The sequence below is a fragment of the Schistocerca gregaria genome, chromosome 2 (assembly GCF_023897955.1).
Source record: "Schistocerca gregaria isolate iqSchGreg1 chromosome 2, iqSchGreg1.2, whole genome shotgun sequence".
Classification (NCBI taxonomy): Eukaryota; Metazoa; Arthropoda; class Insecta; order Orthoptera; family Acrididae; genus Schistocerca; species Schistocerca gregaria.
In genome coordinates this window covers 933454896-933477812 of record NC_064921.1, presented here as the reverse complement: position 1 = coordinate 933477812, position 22917 = coordinate 933454896, and the positions used below count along the sequence as shown (strand labels likewise).

Here is a 22917-nt window from a genome sequence, read left to right as displayed (position 1 = left end):
GTGTTCTGATCTGGGATTAGCCGGCCGGGGTTGCCGAACGGTTTTAGGCGCTACAGTCTGGAACCGCGCGACCGCTTCGGCGCAGGTTCGAATCCTGTCTCTGGGATGTGTGTGATCTCCTTAGGTTAGTTAGGTTTAAGTAGTTCTAAGTTCTAGGGGACTGATGACCTTAGATGTTAAGTTCCATAGTGCTCATAGCCATTTGAACCATTTGACCTGGGATTGTTTGATCGTTAAGAATTTCCTGAAAAACGCATTTGTTAGGTCTTCAAATATTGCTAAAATATAGATCTGGACCTTCTAGCAGTCAAAGTGGAATAACCCTAGAATCAGCAAGATGAGAGATAACAACTTCGACGAAATCTACGTGGGAATCCATTCAAGATAAGTGCCAAAATTAATTACTTTTTTACAGTGACTTCATTATTTCCACTCTGACGATACCATCCACAGTCAATAAGTTTGTTGTTGCCCGATAAAGCGAACATATGCTGTGTGAGCAACATTATTAATCTGATTTCTAACCTACTTTGCAAGTGGTGGTATTGTTAGCAGCTTAAATCTGTTCATCAAACTGTATATAACAATTTTTGTATCTGTTCAACAATAATATAAAAATGGTCATTTTATAGCTGTCGTCAATTCTATCCAAGTGTGTGTCATACGCATATGTAGCGTGTCTGTAACATTTGTTACTGATTTTATAAGCAATTTTAAAAATAAATGTTTATAAGTTTGTTAATATTGACTTTATAAGTTCGGCGATAATTTTAGTGAACTCGGCCCACAACCGCGAGTTGAACGTTGTGTTTATATTTTTCTTAGCGTATCTGGAAGGGATGTTTGTGCTTTCGGCGAATATTCTGAGCTTCAAGTTGTGAAGTTCCAAGTTCCCGAGCCCTCCATCTCAACTCGTACCGCCATCTCGCCGTTATTCCGCGTGCTCGGGATTTCCCGCAGCGGGGTCGCCTTAGTTGCCGGCCAAGACCTCCAGCGGGCCCTGTGATGAACAGCGACTCCACAGGACCCGAGTTGCCCGGCCAACACATTGCCTCTCGTCGTTCACGTATCTCCTACTCAGATATTCTGTTGCTGAATACTTCGAGTAGCAGACACACCTGTCGTAACATCACAAGGCGTTAACTAACCAAGAGGTTTCATATTTGCGCTAATAAATCTCTCGACTTGTTGAAAATCCAAGGCCAGGTCGAGCTTTTAACTGCAGCACTTTGTCCGACTAGTCCTTGGTTATATGTTGGACTCTACAAAGGAACGGTAAATACAGGGAAAGGATGGTGGGCCGGCCGCGGTGGTCTCGCGGTTCTAGGCGCGCAGTCCGGAGCCGTGCGACTGCTAGGGTCGCAGGTTCGAATCCTGCCTCGGGCATGGATGTGTGTGATGTTCTTAGGTTAGTTAGGTTTAAGTAGTTCTAAGTTCTAGGGGACTAATGACCACAGCAGTTGAGTCCCATAGTGCTCAGAGCCATTTGAACCATTTTTGAAAGGATGGTGGGGCAGTGATGGCTGGGAGATGCGTTAAGGGGGGTAGGACGTCAAATGTGCCTGTATTTACTTTTACAAATAAATTCATTAGACTTTGTCACCATGACCAGGAAGGATTCAGGATTCACACTCATAGTGTGGTGTCGCCGCCGGACGCCGCACTTGCTGGGTGGTAGCCTTTGGATCTGCCGCGGTCCGGTGGTGTGCGTCGGGCCCGCGTGTCGCCGCTGTCAGTGGTTGCGGGCCGGGCGCCGCCACACGGCGGGTCTGGAGAGACTTCCTGGCGCTCGCCCCAGTTGTGCGGCCGACTTTGCTAGCAATGGTTCACTGGCTGCTTGCGTTCTCGTTTGCCGGGAGGATAGTTTAGCGTGGCCTTCGGCTGCGTCATTTGCTGCGGCCTGGCGGGGCGCCATTATCAGTTGCTATTAATATTGTGAACTATGTGCCGTCGGGAGCGACGTTCACCATTAATGGATTAAAGTTAAGTATTCCACCAGCTACGTCCGTTGTTTCTAAATTCTAATTTCTTTGTCCTGTTCCAGACCTCACGCCAGCCTGCGTGAGCTAAATCGCGTGCCTTTCAGCCTCCTCTAGTAACACGGTGTTGGCTCTCCTGCCAACCACAAAATTGGCGACGAGGCACAATCGCGATCTTGTCGATATTGCCCTGATTTACTTGTGTAATGGCTTCGCCACTATCTCCAGATGTACTGTCCGAATTTTATCGCTTACAGAATCAGCAGACAGAGGCCTTACTGGATGCCCTTGGACAGCTCGTCCAGGGTCAAAACGATGCTGCAGCAGCCATTTCACCGCTAACGCAGCCACAACACGCTGTTGCACCAACTTTTCGACCTTTTGATGCTGCATTGGAAAGCTGGACGGAGTGGTCACGCCAATTTGGATTCCATCTCGCCGCCTACAGAATTCAAGGTAACGAGCGGCAGCCTTTTTTGTTATCTTCAGTCGGGGTGAACACGTACCGTGTGATAGTCAAATTATTTCCCCGACGCGACGTAGCGACTCTGTCCTACGAAGAAATGTAGTTGCCAAACGGTATACCTTCTTTCGTACAAAACGTACGGCAGGTCAGACTAATCGGGAGTGGGTTGCAACCTTGCAAGGCCTTACTAGGGATTGTGCTTTTGAGTGTCAAAGTGGACTCCCTTTATTCAGATACTATGGTACCTGATGCTATAGCACAGATCGTTTCTGATGTTGGTATAAGAGAACAGATTTTGAAACTAGTAAATCCCTCGCTTCAACAAGTCATGGACATATTGGATCGGCGGGACACACTTGACTTTGCTCAGGAATCATTTGAAACTTCGCCAGCAGTGTGTCAGGTTAACCGGCCCGCCGGGCGAGCTGCACGGAGCAGTAAACAGCCCTCGCGCCCGGCCGCGCCGCTGCTGCCAGGCTCTCAGCCACGTGTGCCGCGCCGGCAAGCAAATGCAGTGATCAAATCATGCCCGCGGTGTGCTACTAAATATTCGCGTCAGAATTGCCCGTCACGTCAAGCTATTTGCTTTTATTGTAATAATAAAGGACAGGTTCAGAGTATTTGCCAGAAAAAGCTCAGATCGAAAGCTCAAAACCGTTACAGGCCCTTCGCGCCGGAATCGGAATCGAACCAAGGATACTCAGGCTCGCGAAACTTCGCCCATGGAAATTCATGTAGTTCATTCCACCCCGCCCATTGCCACTCTCTCTAACAGATACTGTGTTCGTCCCAAAAATAGTGTGCGTCGACATCGTCGGAACTCCCGTCAAGTCGCAATTGATTATGTACCAGTGTCAGTCCACGTTGCACGAGACAGTCGCTCTTGTCGTCAGCAGGACAATAAACTTTTTGTAGACTTGGACATTAACGGCAAAGTGATACCATTCCAGCTCGATACAGGAGCTGCAGTTTCACTGATCAATCAAGACACTTACAAACTGCTGGGCACACCTCCTCTGCGTGCCGCAAATGTTAAGTTAACTAGCTATTCAGGTCAAGAGATCCCTGTGTTAGGGCAGTGCAGCCTTCTTGCAACATACAAAGGACAAACAAAACTTGTGTCATTTTATGTCCTTCGTTCTTCTTCTGCAGTGAACTTGTTTGGTTTCGATTTATTTCAGTTGTTTAACTTGTCTATAGTAAATCAAGTCCTATCAGTGAACCAGACGGTGCCTTCAGACAGTGTTTCGCGTCCATGTGAAGAATTTGCAGACATTTTTGCACCGGGCCTCGGTTGCGCTAAGAACTATGAAGCACATTTGGAACTGAAAGTAAACGCGCAACCGAAATTTTTCAGAGAGCGCAATGTTCCCCAGGCATTGCGTGATGAGGTCGCAAAAACATTACTCATTTTGGAATGACAAGGTGTAATTGAACGTGTGCTGGCTTCTCTCTGGGCATCACCCTTAGTAATTTTGCTAAAACCTTCCGGCAAATTGAGACTTTGTGTGGACTTCAGGGCAACAGTGAATCCACAACTAGTGATTGCAACTTTTCCTTTACCCCGCCCGGAAGATCTTTTTGACAAACTGTGCCCGGGTAAATATTTTTCGAAGTTGGACCTAGCAGATGCGTACTTGCAAATACCGGTGGACGAAGAATCCCAGCGCGTTTTGGTGGTTAACACGCATCTTGGGTTGTATGAATTCAAACGACTGCCATTCGGGTGTGCATCCGCCCCTGCATTGTTTCAGCAATATCTACAAACTGTTTGTGCGTCGGTCCCTACTGCAGCAAATTATCTGGACGATATTGTGATCTCCGGAAAGACAGAAGAACATTTGGCCAATCTCAGAACATTATTTCAGGTCTTGCGACAAAGTGGTCTTCGCTTGCGGAAGGACAAATGTGTGATTTTTGCTCGTGACTTGCCATACTTGGGACATATACTCAATGCCCAAGGCATACATCCCAGTCCAACGCACCTCCGTGCCATACAAGACTTGCCGTCCCCACAGAATTTGAAGCAGCTACAGAGTGTGCTGGGAAAAATAAATTACTACCAACGCTATGTGCCGCACGCCTCTTCCATTTCAGCTCCGCTTCATCGCTTATGCCGTAAAGGTGTTCCGTTCGTTCGGACAACGGAATCCGAACGCGCCTTTCGCCGGTTGAAATCGGCGTTGCTTTCCAATACTTGCCTTACGCCATTCGCTCCCCAGAAGCCCCTCTTGTTGATGGTGGATGCATCGGATTTCGGGATCGGTGCTGTGCTTGCGAACAAAGATAGATCGCACTATCGCCCTATTGCCTTCGCGTCCAAATTGATCTCGTCTGCGCAAAGAAATTATTCACAGATCGAGAAAGAAGCGTTAGCTCTCGTATTTGGTGTTACAAAGTTTCATGATTTCTTGTATGGTCGTCACTTTACCATAATCACAGACCACAATCCTTTGACATCGCTTTTTCGTCCGACCAAGCCTGTACCTCCACGTACAGCGCAGAAATTCATTCGCTGGTCTATTTTCCTCTCACAGTGCCGCTACGATATCTTGTATCGGTCCCCTGCTAAGCACGGAAACGCCGATGCGCTGTCCCGCTTGCCTGTTGCTGAGGATAGGGCATTCGATTCCTCCGAACTGGCTTGCATGTTCATTGATGCGGAAACCGATGACGTGGTCCAATCGTTTCCGATTGATATTCGTCGTGTAGCTACAGCCACAGCTGCCGACCCTGTCACGGATCGGGGACCCGTCGGTTCGCCGATTTTTTGCTCACAAGGAGAGACTTTTTGTGTGACGTGATGTTTTACTGTTGCGTTCTGATAATGATCAGTCCAGGGTCGTGGTACCAAGTTCGTTACAGTCCTCTGTCTTACAGCTTCTCCAAAAAAAAAAAAAAAAAAAATCAAATGGCTCTGAACACTATGGGACTTAACATCTGCGGTCATCAGTCCCCTAGAACTTAGAACTACTTAAACCTAACTAACCTAAGAACATCACACACATCCATGCCTGAGGCAGGATTCGAACCTGCGACCGCAGCAGTCGCGCGGTTCCGGACTGAGCGCCTAGAACCGCGAGACCACCGCGGTCGGCACAGCTTCTCCACCAAGGATATTGGGGTATAGTGAGAACGAAACAACTTGCTCGTCAGCGCTGTACTGTACACCATCTTGAATGGTGTGTGCCGAACAACAATCAGCACCACCGCGGAAATTCTTTGCATGGCCAAAAGCCACTTCCCCTTGGCAACGCTTAGCCATCGATTTTGCTGGTCCATTCTTGAATGCTCAATGGTTGGTTGCGGTAGATTCATTCAGTAATTTTCCTTTTGTTGTCCGGATGTCTTCCACGACGTCATCTGCCACAATCCAAGCGTTATCCGCTATATTTTCCATTGAAGATCTTCCACAGACTATTGTTTCCGACAATGGCCCACAATTCATGTCCGCAGAATTTCAGACATTCTGCAAGGCCAATGGTATTCAACATCTGACGTCCGCGCCGTTTTCGCCACAGTCAAACGGTGCCGCTGAACGATTGGTCAGGACTTTCAAGTCACAGATGTTTAAGTTGAAAGAGTCGCATTCGCGGGAGGACGCGTTATTGCTCTTTTTGCCTCGTATCGCTCTCAGCCCCGAGATGGTCGCTCGCCGGCTGAGTTGCTCCACGGTCGTCATCATCGAACCTTGATGTCTTTGCTACATCCGCCGCATCAGGTTCCTGTGCCGCGGCAGACACCTGCTTTTGCTCGAGGCGACTTTGTCTACTATCGCCTCTACCGAGGTTCAAAAATGGTTCAAATGGCTCTGAGCTCTATGGGACTTAACATCTGTGGTCATCAGTCCCCTAGAACTTAGAACTACTTATACCTAACTAGCCTAAGGACATCACACACATCCATGCCCGAGGCAGGATTCGAACCTGCGACCGTAGTAGTCGCGCGGTTCCGGACTGAGCGCCTGAACCTCAAGACCACCGCGGCCGGCTCTACCGAGGTTCACGGCGTTGTCTCGAAGGGCGCATTCTTCGCTGCCTCGACAGCGCTGTGTATCTGGTTTTGGGGGCCTCTGGTGAGGTGCGTCGGCATCTCAATCATCTGCGCCTCTGTCGTGGCACGGGATCTGCCGCTCGCCGTCTACTTTCAACGACGGTACCGTCCGGTCAGCGTCCCGGGGACCCATCTACTGGCTCGCCTCAGCCCCAGGTGTTACCGACGCTGCCTTCCATTTTGCCCCATGGCGACGCGCCGTCGCCACCGCCGTCTTGTCTTCAAGGCAAGCGGCACGTGAGAGTACTGTAAGTGCTAGTAGTGTGCTACGCATTCTGAAGAAATGCAAGTTCCGTGAGTACATTCCAAGGCTGGTGCAGCAGCTAAGTGACGACGATCCAGGTAGAAGGTTAGAATTTTGTGAATGGGTTCAGCAGATGGTGAACTGGGATTTATGGGTAGCATAATTTGGTCAGATGAAGCCCAATTCAAACTCAATGGAACTGTCAATAGGCACAATTGTGTGTACTGGGCTGAAGATAATCCTCACATTACATTTCAAAAGGCTGTGAATTTGCCTGATGTAAACGTGTGGTGTGGTTTGTCTGCAAGGGGACTCATTGAGCCTTTCCACTTTGAAGGTACTGTTACTGGAGAAACGTACCTAACAATGCTTGCTGACTCCATATTCCCTGCCATTCGTGCCTTATGCGGTAATGATGAGTTTTATTTCCAACAAGATGGCGCCCCGCCGCACTATCATAGGGACGTACGAGCATACCTGGATCACAATGTGCCAAGCCAGTGGATAGGACGCAGCCGACCAATAGAGTTTCCTCCACGCTCTCCAGACCTCACCCCGCTGGATTTCTTCTTATGGGGAACAGTAAAAGATGAGGTTTACAAACGTAAACCACGTAACCTGGACACACTTTGGATTGAGATTCAGGCGGTGCATGCTGAAATCTAATTGGACACTTTGGTACGATGTACAGAGTCAGTGGTGACTCGTACTCAGAAATGTACTGATGCTGAAGGGCACCAGTTTGAACATTAATCACAGTTGCAAAGTACATTTATTATTTCAATTGGACTTTAAGCTTTCCATTTCCAGAAATTTAACATTGTAGAACGGGAAATAAATTTTCTATGACGCTTCAAAGACTGTATACATTTTTTTGACGCACCCTGTATATCTTCTGGCGTAGGAAATTTCGTTCACTTTCCTCAATGCACATTACATAAAAAGTGAAACCAGGTTTCAACACTCATAAGAAACAGTGTCAGGTGAGGTTTGCTATCGGCATTCTTTCAGCAACCACTCATAATACTCAGTCCTGTTTTCTTTATCAGCTGGAAGTGTTGGCTGAACACATGAAACGTCGTGAGTTTTCAGATATAACGAATTAAGCTACAGTGTGGCAAGATGTGCGTTTAAAATCTGTCTGTTGCGAAAGCCGCCAGAGATCTTTTTTGAGTTGGCAGTAATTTTCTGCTAAATAATTTGCAACCTCTTCTAGAGTTCCAACTGAAGGCTTACGGCTATGCTTCGAATTAGACACATCACCACTGGACCACCACTTCCTCATAAAATTTTGAGCGGTTCTTTTAACAGGAATACCGGAGTTTCTGAATTGTTCATGAAAAATTTCGCATGTCTTCTAAACCGAACCAATTTTGATCCGCACCCTTTCATTTGCAGAATTCGACATACTTTATTTGAATAAATCGGTGAATAGCGAAAAGACGTTCTCAGCACTTTGAAGCAACAAGAAAGAACGGCAGGTATGACAGTTAAACAACTCCGTCACATGACGAGAAGATCGGGATTTAATGAAACAATTGGATCACAGTATGTTGCTTACGGAGCGCGGGCGCTTTTATTTTCAACGTAGAGTGCTTAACAGTAGTGAAAAGACCGTGCGAAAAAGGTTTTACTCTACAAACAGACTGCTCGGAGAGACGTTGGACGCAGAAAGGTGGGACGTGACCATGACGAAATTCCTGTTTCAACGAAGCGCAGCGGATGGGAGTTGGTAACAAATCAGAGATTTGAAATCGCCGTCAGTACTAATTTATTGCTACCTGATCACCACAGGGAGAGTACACGATGTAAGTGTTCAAAGTGGTTCAACAGTACATCCAGTATTCGGTTATGTACGCAGCACTAAGCCCTTACAGACATGGGAAACTTAATTTAGCTTTGACACATTATTGATTAATATAAATAAATTGATGAATAACTTAATTTAGCATAGACATATTATTGAATAACATAAATAAATTGATGAATGACTTTGAATTATTAATGATGATACAATTAAGTTGAGATTCAGTACGCCGGCCGAAGTGGCCGAGCGGTTCTAGGCGCTACAGTCTGGAACAGCGCGACCGCTACAGTCGCAGGTTCGAATCCTGCCTCGGGCACTGATGTGTGTGATGTCCTTAGGTTAATTAGGTTTAAGTAGCTCTAAGTTCTAGGGGACTGATGACCTCAAATGTTAAGTCCCATAGTGCTCAGACCCATTTGAACCATTTTTGAGATTCAGTACGAAACAATAAGCCTACTACCAAAGTTTTAGTGTTAACCATGTATTTATTCAAGTAACGCACGATCTACAGTGAGTGATTGCCTCACGCAGGCAATTAGTGAGTTAAAGAACCATACAGAATCAAAAAAATTGAATTTACAGAGCAAACAGCGTCCGTAAGCAATACCGATTGAAGCTATGCATGACGCCGAACATCAAATCACTTCACTGCAAATAAATTTTAAAAGTGCAGCAGGCACGCAGAAGTCATTAAAAATTAATAAATTTATCGCGGCAGAAATTTTAATTCTCTGGTCTCCCTGCTAAGAGTCTACGCCTGCTCGCATTCACAATCGTGAAATATTTCAAAGTGCCGAATCAATACACATCCATAATTTTCTAAGTCCTGAATAACACTTAAGTTCACGTGGCTCTCTGGGCCCACAACCTTACCAAAATCGATCTTACCGACCGAACGATCGAGATGAAAAGACCCAAAACGCAACTCCGCCCGTCTATTTATCCCTAGATTACTAAACTTTTAGTAAAATTTATGATGCACTTGGTACCAGTCTGCGGTTCCCGCTAATCTAGTATTCTCGGTACAGGGTGTAAAACGGGACTTTTTTGTACTTATTTTACATGCGAAATACGGTTGCAGACCTTGTAATTGTAAGTGACTAATACGTAAGCTATAAATATGACTTTCTATGAGTAAAATGTGGAGTAGTAAAATTTACCTAGGTTTAGTAACAATGTAACATTTTCATCACTTTAGTATTCTAAACGTGTGGTCACATGAACCACTCTCCAACTTCAAGTTTCAACTTTCATCTTGACCAACACTCTTAAAAATACACAAATTTTAACATGTATTCGTTTCAAATAAATAGGAAATATATCCACGATTAATTTGAATTCTAATATTTCATTATTCATTTTATACGCAGCTGTAACGTGAGTTTTATTTCAATATTGCACACTTCAAAACGAAACTGCAAGAACCTAGCGAAGTTGATCAGTTTATTAATCATGGCCCTGCAGAACTGCTCTAGTCGAATGATCGTCTTACTAACATTACATTACCAAAATTATTATTAAATAACTTTAGGAAAATGGGATGATAGGATAAATCAGTAATGCCTGTGATACTCATTATGTGCAGAAATATTTGTTTGGACGCACAGCTTGTAATGGTTGTTTATTTACGTGACCATTACGGCGCTCCAACCACAATTCTCGATACTAGTAATATCGTACTACTTTTCTGCGAAGTAACAGACAAATTTTTGTGTCAATATTCACATTTGGTTTTATTAATATATAGGTACTCCGATGTATCGATATATTGCAGTGATATGGTTCTTGTTATTCTTGTTAAGTTGTTATTTCGCTTTGTAAAAGAACAGTCAAGTTTTGTGCCGGGTTAAAGTGGAAATTAAATATACGAAAATTGATACAAAACTATTTTCTTGATGATGTGACAATTAAGAAGAAGTATATGTGAATTTACAAGAAGTTTAATAAAAATGTAGATCGTTAACACCAACTCAAAAATTATTTCTACCATTCCAGTGTTCTGATCTGGGATTAGCCGGCCGTGGTGGCCGAACGGTTCTAGGCGCTACAGTCTGGAACCGCGCGACCGCTTCGGCGCAGGTTCGAATCCTGTCTCTGGGATGTGTGTGATGTCCTTAGGTTAGTTAGGTTTAAGTAGTTCTAAGTTCTAGGGGACTGATGACCTTAGATGTTAAGTTCCATAGTGCTCATAGCCATTTGAACCATTTGACCTGGGATTGTTTGATCGTTAAGAATTTCCTGAAAAACGCATTTGTTAGGTCTTCAAATATTGCTAAAATATAGATCTGGACCTTCTAGCAGTCAAAGTGGAATAACCCTAGAATCAGCAAGATGAGCGATAACAACTTCGACGAAATCTACGTGGGAATCCATTCAAGATAAGTGCCAAAATTAATTACTTTTTTACAGTGACTTCATTATTTCCACTCTGACGATACCATCCACAGTCAATAAGTTTGTTGTTGCCCGATAAAGCGAACATATGCTGTGTGAGCAACATTATTAATCTGATTTCTAACCTACTTTGCAAGTGGTGGTATTGTTAGCAGCTTAAATCTGTTCATCAAACTGTATATAACAATTTTTGTATCTGTTCAACAATAATATAAAAATGGTCATTTTATGGCTGTCGTCAATTCTATCCAAGTGTGTGTCATACGCATATGTAGCGTGTCTGTAACATTTGTTACTGATTTTATAAGCAATTTTAAAAATAAATGTTTATATGTTTGTTAATATTGACTTTATAAGTTCGGTGATAATTTTAGTGAACTCGGCCCACAACCGCGAGTTGAACGTTGTCTTTATATTTTTCGTAGCGTATCTGGAAGGGATGTTTGTGCTTTCGGCGAATATTCTGAGCTTCAAGTTGTGAAGTTCCAAGTTCCCGAGCCCTCCATCTCAACTCGTACCGCCATCTCGCCGTTATTCCGCGTGCTCGGGATTTCCCGCAGCGGGGTCGCCTTAGTTGCCGGCCAAGACCTCCAGCGGGCCCTGTGATGAACAGCGACTCCACAGGACCCGAGTTGCCCGACCAACACATTGCCTCTCGTCGTTCACGTATCTCCTACTCAGATATTCTGTTGCTGAATACTTCGAGTAGCAGACACACCTGTCGTAACATCACAAGGCGTTAACTAACCAAGAGGTTTCATATTTGCGCTAATAAATCTCTCGACTTGTTGAAAATCCAAGGCCAGGTCGAGCTTTTAACTGCAGCACTTTGTCCGACTAGTCCTTGGTTATATGTTGGACTCTACAAAGGAACGGTAAATACAGGGAAAGGATGGTGGGGCAGTGATGGCTGGGAGATACGTTAAGGGGGGTAGGACGTCAAATGTGCCTGTATTTACTTTTACAAATAAATTCATTAGACTTTGTCACCATGACCAGGAACGATTCAGGATTCACACTCACAGTGTGGTGTCGCCGCCGGACGCCGCACTTGCTGGGTGGTAGCCTTTGGATCGGCCGCGGTCCGGTGGTGTGCGTCGGACCCGCGTGTCGCCGCTGTCAGTGGTTGCGGGCCGGGCGCCGCCACACGGCGGGTCTGGAGAGACTTCCTGGCGCTCGCCCCAGTTGTGCGGCCGACTTTGCTAGCGATGGTTCTCGTTTGCCGGGAGGATAGTTTAGCGTGGCCTTCGGCTGCGTCATTTGCTACGGCCTGGCGGGGCGCCATTACCAGTTGCTATTGATATTGTGAACTATGTGCCGTCGGGAGCGACGTTCACCATTAATGGATTAAAGTTAAGTATTCCACCAGCTACGTCCGTGGTTTCTAAATTCTAATTTCTTTGTCCTGTTCCAGACCTCACGCCAGCCTGCGTGAGCTAAATCGCGTGCCTTTCAGCCTCCTCTAGTAACACGGTGTTGGCTCTCCTGCCAACCACAAAATTGGCGACGAGGCACAATCGCGATCTTGTCGATATTGCCCTGATTTACTTGTGTAATGGCTTCGCCACAATCTCCAGATGTACTGCCCGAATTTTATCGCTTACAGAATCAGCAGACGCAGGCCTTACTGGATGCCCTTGGACAGCTCGTCCAGGGTCAAAACGATGCTGTAGCAGCCGTTTGACCGCTAACGCAGCCACAACACGCTGTTGCACCAACTTTTCGACCTTTTGATGCTGCATTGGAAAGCTGGACGGAGTGGTCACGCCAATTTGGATTCCATCTCGCCGCCTACAGAATTCAAGGTAACGAGCGGCAGCCTTTTCTGTTATCTTCAGTTGGGGTGAACACGTACCGTGTGATAGTCAAATTATTTCCCCGACGCGACGTAGCGACTCTGTCCTACGAAGAAATGTAGTTGCCAAACGGTATACCTTCTTTCGTACAAAACGTACGGCAGGTCAGACTAATCGGGAGTGGGTTGCAACCTTGCAAGGCCTTACTAGGGATTGTGCTTTTGAGTGTCAATGTGGACTCCCTTATTCAGATACTATGGTACGTGATGCAATTGCACAGAACGTTTCTGATGTTCGTATAAGGGAACAGATTTTGAAACTAGTAAATCCCTCCCTTCAACAAGTGATGGACATATTGGATCGGCAGGACACACTTGACTTTGCTCAGGAATCATTTGAAACTTCGCCAGCAGTGTGTCAGGTTAACCGGCCCGCCGGGCGAGCTGCAGGGAGCAGTAAACAGCCCTCGCGCCCGGCCGCGCCGCTGCCGCCAGCCTCTCAGCCACGGGTGCCTCGCCGGCAAGCAAATGCAGTGATCAAATCATGCCCGCGGTGTGCTACTAAACATTCGCGTGAGAATTGCCCGTCACGTCAAGCTATTTGCTTTTATTGTCATAATAAAGGACAGGTTCAGAGTATTTGCCAGAAAAAGCTCAGATCGAAAGCTCAAAACCGTTACAGGCCCTTCGCGCCGGAATCGGAATCGAACCAAGGATACTCAGGCTCGCGAAACTTCGCCCATGGAAATTCATGTAGTTCATTCCACCCCGCCCATTGCCACTCTCTCTAACAGATACTGTGTTCGTCCCAAAAATAGTGTGCGTCGACATCGTCGGAACTCCCGTCAAGTCGCAAGTGATTATGTACCAGTGTCAGTCCACGTTGCACGAGACAGTCGCTCTTGTCGTCAGCAGGACAATAAACTTTTTGTAGACTTGGACATTAACGGCAAAGTGATACCATTCCAGCTCGATACAGGAGCTGCAGTTTCACTGATCAATCAAGACACTTACAAACTGCTGGGCACACCTCCGTTGCGTGCCGCAAATGTTAAGTTAACTAGCTATTCAGGTCAAGAGATCCCTGTGTTAGGACAGTGCAGCCTTCTTGCAACATACAAAGGACAAACAAAACTTGTGTCATTTTACGTCCTTCGTTCTTCTTCTGCAGTGAACTTGTTTGGTTTCGATTTATTTCAGTTGTTCAACTTGTCTATAGTAAATCAGGTCCTATCAGTGAACCAGACGGTGCCTTCAGACAGTGTTTCGCGTCTATGTGAAGAATTTGCAGACATTTTTGCACCGGGCCTCGGTTGCGCTAAGAACTATGAAGCACATTTGGAACTGAAAGTAAACGCGCAACCGAAATTTTTCAGAGAGCGCAATGTTCCCCACGCTTTGCGTGATGAGGTCGCAAAAACATTACTCATTTTGGAATGACAAGGTGTAATTGAACGTGTGCTGGCTTCTCTCTGGGCATCACCCTTAGTAATTTTGCTAAAACCTTCCGGCAAATTGAGACTTTGTGTGGACTTCAGGGCAACAGTGAATCCACAACTAGTGATTGCAACTTTTCCTTTACCCCGCCCGGAAGATCTTTTTGACAAACTGTGCCCGGGTAAATATTTTTCGAAGTTGGACCTAACAGATGCGTACTTGCAAATACCGGTGGACGAAGAATCCCAGCGCGTTTTGGTGGTTAAGACGCATCTTGGGGTGTATGAATTCAAACGACTGCCATTCGGGTGTGCATCCGCCCCTGCATTGTTTCAGCAATATCTACAAACTGTTTGTGCGTCGGTCCCTACTGCAGCAAATTATCTGGACGATATTGTGATCTCCGGAAAGACAGAAGAAGAACATTTGGCCAATCTCAGAAATTATTTCAGGTCTTGCGACAAAGTGGTCTTCGCTTGCGGAAGGACAAATGTGTGATTTTTGCTCGTGACTTGCCATACTTGGGACATGTACTCAATGCCCAAGGCATACATCCCAGTCCAGCGCACCTCCGTGCCATACAAGACTTGCCGTTGCCGCAGAATTTGAAGCAGCTACAGAGTGTGCTGGGAAAAATAAATTACTACCAACGCTATGTGCCGCACGCCTCTTCCATTTCAGCTCCGCTTCATCGCTTACGCCGTAAAGGTGTTCCGTTCGTCTGGACGACGGAATGCGAACGCGCCTTTCGCCGGTTGAAATCGGCGTTGCTTTCCAATACTTGCCTTACGCCATTCGCTCCCCAGAAGCCCCTCTTGTTGATGGTGGATGCATCGGATTTCGGGATCGGTGCTGTGCTTGCGCACAAAGATAGATCGCACGATCGCCCTATTGCCTTCGCGTCCAAATTGATCTCGTCTGTAAAGAAATTATTCACAGATCGAGAAAGAAGCGTTGGCTCTCGTATTTGGTGTTACAAAGTTTCATGATTTCTTGTATGGTCGTTACTTTACCATAATCACAGACCACAAACATTTCACATCGCTTTTTCATCCGACCAAGCCTGTACCTCCACGTACAGCGCAGAAATTCATTCGCTGGTCTATTTTCCTCTCGCAGTGCCGCTACAATATCTCGTATCGGTCCACTGCTAAGCACGGGAACGCCGATGCGTTGTCCCGCTTGCCTGTTGCTGAGGATAGGGCATTCGATTCCTCCGAACTTGTGTGCATGTTCATTGATGCGGAAACCGATGACGTGATCGAATCGTTTCCGATTGATTTTCGTCGTGTAGCTACAGCCACAGCTGCCTACCCTGTCCTTGCTCCTGTTCTGCGTTTTGTTGCTACGCAATGGCCCTTGTCAACGTCACGGATCGGGGACCCGTTGGTTCGCCGATATTTTGCTCACAAGGAGAGACTTTTTGTGCGACGTGGTGTTTTACTGTTGCGTTCTGATAATGATCAGTCCAGGGTCGTGGTACCACGTTCGTTACAGTCCTCTGTCTTACAGCTTCTCCACAAAAAAAAAAAAAAAAATGGTTCAAATGGCTCTGAGCACTATGGGACTTAACATCTGCGGTCATCAGTCCCCTAGAACGTAGAACTACTTAAACCTAACTAACCTAAGAACATCACACACATCCATGCCAGAGGCAGGATTCGAACCTCCGACCGAAGCGGTCGCGCTGTTCCGGACTGAGCGCCTAGAACCGCGAGACCACCGCGGCCGGCACAGCTTCTCCACCAAGGACATTGGGGTATAGTGAGAACGAAACAACTTGCTCGTCAGCACTGTACTTGATTCGGAATCAATGCAGCGATTACGAATATGTGTTCTTCTTGCATGGTGTGTGCCGAACAACAATCAGCACCACCGCGGAAATTCTTTGCATGGCCAAAAGCCACTTCCCCTTGGCAACGCTTAGCCATCGATTTTGCTGGTCCATTCTGGAATGCTCAATGGTTGGTTGAGGTAGATTCATTCAGTAATTTTCCTTTTGTTGTCGTGATGTCTTCCACGACGTCATCTGCCACAATCCAAGCGTTATCCGCTATCTTTTGCATTGAAGGTCTTCCACAGACTATTGTTTCCGACAATGGCCCACAATTCATGTCCGCAGAATTTCAGTCATTCTGCAAGGCCAATGGCATTCAACATCTGACGTCCGCGCCGTTTTCGCCAAAGTCAAACGGTGCCGCTGAACGATTCGTCAGGACTTTCAAGTCACAGATGTTTAAGTTAAAAGAGTCGCATTCTCGGGAGGACGCGTTATTGCTCTTTTTGTCCTCGTATCGCTCTCAACCCTGCGATGGTCGCTCGCCGGCTGAGTCGCTCCACGGACGTCATCATCGAACCTTGATGTCTTTGCTACATCCGCCGCATCAGGTTCCTGTACAGCGGCAGACACCTGCTTTTGCTCCAGGCAACGTTGTCTACTATCGCCACTATCGAGGTACAGGGCGTTGGCTCGAAGGGCGCATTCTTCGCTGCCTCGGCAGCGCTCTGTATCTGGTTTTAGGGGCCTCTGGTGAGGTGCGTCGGCATCTCAATCAGCTGCGCCTCTGTCGTGGCATGGGATCTGCCGCTCGCCGTCTACTTTCAACGACGGTACCGTCCGGTCAGCGCCCCGGGGACCCATCTACTGGCTCGCCTCAGCCCCAGGTGTTACCGACGCTGCCTTCCATTTTGCCCCATGGCGACGCGCCGTCGCCACCGCCGCCGCCGCCGCCGCCTGTTCTCCCGCCGGCGACGCCCGCAGTGGACGCGTCGCTGCAACCGCCGGGCGCGTCCCTGGCCACGCGCCGCCGATCGCTTCCCGTGACCAGTTGTCCTCCGACATGGAACTCTTGCCCGCTCCGGACCATGTGTCGTCTTCGCCCGTCGGGTGCCCCGGCCCGATGGAGGTCGACCCTTCGGCCCCTCCTGTCTCTCTATGGGCGCATACACAGCATGTTGGCGTGCACCCTGGAGCAGGTTTTCAGGCGTTTCCTAGCTCCCCGCGGTCCGAATGGCAGGGTGCGGGTGGCACAGCCTCGCCTTTTGTTAGGCTCCCCACCTCGTCCCATACGTGGGGTCCTCCCAACGGCGGCGGAAGCCTTATGCCACAACCGTACCCCGATTTGCGGGGGAGGAATGTGGTGTCGCCGCCTGACGCCGCACTTGCTGGGTGGTAGCCTTTGGATCGGCCACGGTCCGGTGGTGTGCGTCGGGCCCCCGTGTCGCTGCTGTCAGTGGTTGTGGCCCAGGCGCCGCCACACGGCGGGTCTGGAGAGACTTCCTGGCGCTCGCCCCAGTTGTGCGGCCGACTTTGCTAGCAATGGTTCACTGCCTGTTTGCGTTCTCGTTTGCCGGGATGATAGTTTAGCGTGGCCTTCGGCTGCGTCATTTGCTGCGGCCTGGCGGGGCGCCATTATCAGTTACTATTGATATTGTGAACTATGTGCCGTCGGGAGCGACGTTCATCATTAATGGATTAAAGTTAAGTATTCCACCAGCTACGTCCGTGGTTTCTAAATTCTAATTTCCTTGTCCTGTTCCAGACCTCACGCCAGCCTGCGTGAGCTAAATCGCGTGCCTTTCGGCCTCCTCTAGTAACACGGTGTTGGCTCTCCTGTCAATCACAAAACATAGGAGTCGAAGTTCAAAAATAAATTTTTTTACATTGGAATTTCATCATTTTTCCACTCAATATTGGCTGCGTTTTTTGCTATAGGTTCACTTTTCTTCATAAGTAAGAGAGATTCTTCGATGAATTTTGCTCAACATACAAACCATACTTATACGTCTATGAAACTCTAGAATTTTCCAAATCTATTAAAAATTGTGGTAAAAATGGAGGTGAATAACTTTAAAATTTGAGTTTTTTCTAAACATGAAGTTTAAAATGTAACAGCTCATTCATTTTCTCACAAATTAAAAAGAATCTAGAGTTTCATACACCTGTAAGTATGATTTGTATGCTGAGCAAAATTCATAGAAGAATCCCTCTTACCTATGAAGAAAGTTGATTATTTCAGAACCGGTTATTTTGAGTGGTTTTAACCGTCAAGTTAACCTGGCGTGAAGAAAGAAAAAAGTATATAACAAAGAATCGGATGGTTCAACAATAACCGCCAGCCCTCAGCCCTTCGTGTAGGCGGCGAGTCGCATCGCTATCACGTTAGTCTGCCTGCGGTGGTCTGCAACTTCGCAGTATCACAACCTTATGTCCTGTTTGCATCAGTTTCTTGTAATTCACAGTATTTACCAAACACGAAACACAAGAAACAACGATTTATTGTAAGTATATACCAATCGATTTTAATCCGTAGTCTCTCCTGATTGGGTAATTTTGTTTATTGACGAAGCTATTCTTACAAATTTAATGACGACTGCAAATAAAATCAAAGAATATGCATGAAACTTCATTGGACTCTGGGGAGGGGGTGGCACTGAATAAAGTAATAAAGCAATATTATTGTGTGTAAGGGCACAGTAAGAGCGTTAGCGACTTCACATTGTTTGGGTGCTAGTTTCTTTGTTTATAATTCTTTTGATTTATCTCTGGCGGTGGCAGCGCTCCACAGTAACCGCTTATCGTACACACGTAGGTGCAATGGGAGTCAAATGGCGACTGAGTTACTATTTTCTATAGACGCACCGTTTACTCAACAGTTTATGACCATGTACTGCGTCCAGTTACAAGAGTTACTGGTAACACCTTAGCGTTAGTAAATTACAAGCGTACGATATATACACAGCATACTGAGTCTTTGTCAATAGTCCTTTGAAATGACGTGCAGTTCCTGTGTCCCACCCCACATCTCAATTATGTGCCATAAACGATCGGGCGATCTGTGTGGCTAAATCATTCGCTCGAATTGTCCAGCACGTTCTTCAAACCAGTTGCCAAAAGTTATGGCCTGGTGACACGCCTCTGTAATCCATGAAAATTCCATCTCTGAATGGCTTAAAATGGCATCCAAATAATCATTCCAGTCAATGATCGCTTAGTTGGACCTGGGGACCCAATCCATTCGACGTAAACACAGTCCACTGCATCATTATGGAGCCATCAGCAGCTTGCGCAGTGCCTAATTGACAAATTGGATTCATGGTGTGGTGGGGTCTGCGCCACACTTGACCCCTGCCATCACCTCTTGCCAACTGAAATCGCGACTCATCTGACAAGGACACGGTTTTCCATTCGTCTGGTGTCCAAGCATTATAGTCGTGATCCCACGAGAGGCGCTGCATGCAGTGTCGTGCTGTTAGCAAAGGCACTCGCGTCGGACGTCTGCTACCAAAGCCCACTAACGCCAAATTTCGCTGCTCTGTCCTAACGGATACATTCGTCGTACGTTCCAAATTGATTCCTTCGAATGTTTCGCACAGTGCTGCTTGTCTGTTGGCACTGACAATTCTAAGGAAAAGCCGCTGCTCTTGGTCATTAAGTGAAGGCTGCCGGTCACTGCGTTATTCGTGGTGAGAGGTGGCGCATGAAATTTGGTATTCTCGGCACACACTGGACACTGAGGATCTTGAAATATTGAATTCCCTTACGATTTCCGAAATGTACACCTTTTGTACGTGATACTACCGCCACCTGTATATTTGCATATCTCTATCTGACGGCTTGCCACCTCAATGTACAGTGCATAACGGAGAGTATCTCGTACCTCTATTTAATTATAGTCATTTCCTTTCCTGTTGCAGTAGCAAACTGAGCGAGGGAAAAACGACGTCTCTAAGCCTACGTATGAGCCCTATTTCCCTTGCCTTCACTTCGTGGTCGTTAAGCTAAATGTACGTTGGTGACATTAGAATGACATAGCAGGCAATCGCAGATGGTAAACTTTGGCTTGATTTGGGGGAGGAAACCAAACTGCGATGTCGTTGGTCTCATCGTATTAGAGAGAGATGGAGAAGGAAGTCGGCCGTGCCCTTTGAAAGGAACTATACCGGCATTTGCCTGAAGCGATTTAGGGAAATCACGAAGAACCTAAATCAGAATGGCCGGGCGCGGGATTGCTAACCACTGCGCCACCTGCACATAACTAAGAGTCGTTAGACTGGCAAAGACTGATTAGACGGTTTGTAGTTATATAACAGCTTCAGTCTTTGCCTCACAGTTCTACCACATAAGAACCTCAAGTTGCCATGATAAAGTTGTGTGTTAGTAACAAGGTAGCAAAGTTTAGTATACTAGGCTTTGATTCCACAGGTGTACCTTGGGAATAAAGAGCTATTAGTGTTGCTCAAGAACGATATTTTCTGAATCCGTGCTGACTGTGTGCAATAGACCGTATTCTTGGAGGTAATTCATTATCTTCGAACACAATATGTATGTTCCAAAATCCCACTGAGAAAAGACGTCGGTGATAAAGGTCTGTAATTTAACGGATTACTCATGTTTCCTTCCTTGAGTATCAGTGTGACCTGTTCAGCTTTCCGTCTTTAGTTACTAATCTTTCATCGACCGAGCAGTTGGATATGATTGCTAAACATCCAGCTGTTAGATCAGCTTCCAAAGAAACCTAACTGGAATACAATCTGTACCGAAAGACTTGCCTTTAATAAGTGGTTTGAACTGTTTCGCTACACTGAGGATATCCACTTCTAAGTTCCTCATGTTTGCAGCAGTTCTTCATCCGAACTGTAGACTATTTACCGTACTCAGTATCTCCGATTTAGTGGCACTGTCATCGCTAACTTCACTCGCATGCTTTGTCCTAATATGAAAAATTGTTATGCTTTGTTACTTCAAAAATTTTTTGTTCTTTTGTCACGTAAATTATGGTGTTCTGCAAGTTGTGATGCACACCTTGTTTTTTAAATGCACATCTTACTTAATATACAGTTTTATGACGCTCATATATCTTCCACTTTACAATAACAACGATGATATGTAGAGCTGTCCAAGAGTACCGCTCCTAGATGATTCTCGCACCACTGAAAGTGGTGTCAGTGGTGTTGAAAAACAGTTGAAATCGCTAAAATTTAACAAATATTCAGCACACGATGGAATCTCTATCAGATTCTATACCAGATTACCTTTTGAGTTAGCTTCCTAATTATCTTAATCTATCATAGCTATCTCGAATAAAAAACGGTGCCCAGTGGTTGGAAAAAGGCGCTGGTCCTACCCATCTGCGAGAAGCGTATCAGAAGTGAACTGCAAAAACTGACGTCCAATATTCTTGAGATCCATGTGTTGCACAATCGTATAACGTATTCTGAGTTCAAACTTGATAAGGTATTCCTCCATGCCGACAGCTTGGATTCCGATAACATTGACCATACGAAACGCAACACGCAGTTTTTTCACATGACACCCTGAAACCCATGGATCAAGGCAATCAGGTAGACGCAATATTTCTCGATTTCTGGAAAGCATTTGACTCCGTACCACGTAAGTACGATCGTATGAGGAATCAAGCGAAATTAGTGACTGGATTGAGGATTTTTTGGTAGTGGGCACGCAGCAAGTTGTTTTGAATGAAGAATCGTCAACGAATGTAGAAGTAACTTCAAGTGTAACCCGGGGAAGTGTACTGGGACTTTTGTTGTTAATTTTATGGTAATGACTTTGCAGACAATATTTTAGTAAGCTCAAGCTCCTCGCAAATGTTATAAAATAATATAATGAGGTAATACGTGAAAAAAAACAGCATAAATATTCAGTTATATCTCGAGAAGGTTTTAAATGGTGGAAATATTGACAACTTGTTTTAAATGTCCACAAATGACTACAATATCAACTCACAGAAGTAACCGGGCATAATAATTTGTAGTGTTATTAAATGGAGCGATCGCGTAGACTCAGTCGTAGGAAAAGCAGTGGACAGACTTCGGTTTGTTGGTACGACATTAGGGACATGCAATCAGTACACAAAGGAGAGACCATACAAAACGCCCGTGCGACCCCTCCTAGAATTTTTGTCAAGTGTGTGGGATCCATACCAGTTACGACTATCAGGGGATATTCAACCAAAAATGAAAGGCAACACTGATGATTAAAGGTTTGTTTGACCAGTGGAAGACTGTCATTGAGAAGCTGATGAAACTCAATTGGCAGCCTATTGAAGATGAAGGCAGACTATCCTGAGATAGCCTGTTGAGTAAGTTTCAAGAAGAAGCTTTAACTGATGAATATTAGAAATGAAAGAAGGTCCCGCAGGCATCGCAAGGAGAAGTTTAGACTGCTTTAGCGTCCAGTGACGGGTTGATCGGTAAACAATCATTCCTTCCGCGCACCATATGTGAATGGAACGTTAAGACACCCGAATAAGTATTACAATGAGGAGGACCCTCTGCCATGCCCTTCACAGTGGTTTACACAGTATGGACATAGATGCAGAATTATTGCTATAAAGAAAACTGTTTTCATGTTTTTAAGTCACATGCAGAGGACGCGCAACGTAGCGCTAGGTGTAGGTGAACAACAAGAAAGATACTCGTACATCTCATCATCTATGTTGGATTAACCAGAACTCTACCAACCACATTTAAGAGGATTTTTTTATTTAAGGATCCGTGTTCTGCCGTGGATCGTTACAAAGTATTAATGTAATCATACCTCAATGGACTTTGTTACTAGAATTGCTTTCACAACAGTGAAAAGCCTGCAATACCCAATCTCCAATCCGTGAAGGATCCGGTTATTTGTAAGCGCCTATGGACAGTTTCAAAACTGCTGTTATTTGGCTGCCGTCGCTGCGGGAAGAACTGACAAGCGAGCCTCCCCATCGCACCCCCCTC

General features: G+C 46.0%; 1 protein-coding gene across 1 annotated transcript in view; it reads left to right on the top strand.

Annotated features, from left to right (window-relative positions):
• Positions 1-1732: 1732 nt before the first annotated feature.
• The window catches only part of LOC126335377 (uncharacterized), a 353904-nt gene continuing 332719 nt past the window's right edge, over positions 1733-22917 (top strand). The window contains exon 1 of the mRNA XM_049998592.1: positions 1733-2435. The gene's annotated coding sequence lies outside the window, so the exon portion shown is untranslated. The remainder of the gene's footprint in view (positions 2436-22917) is intronic.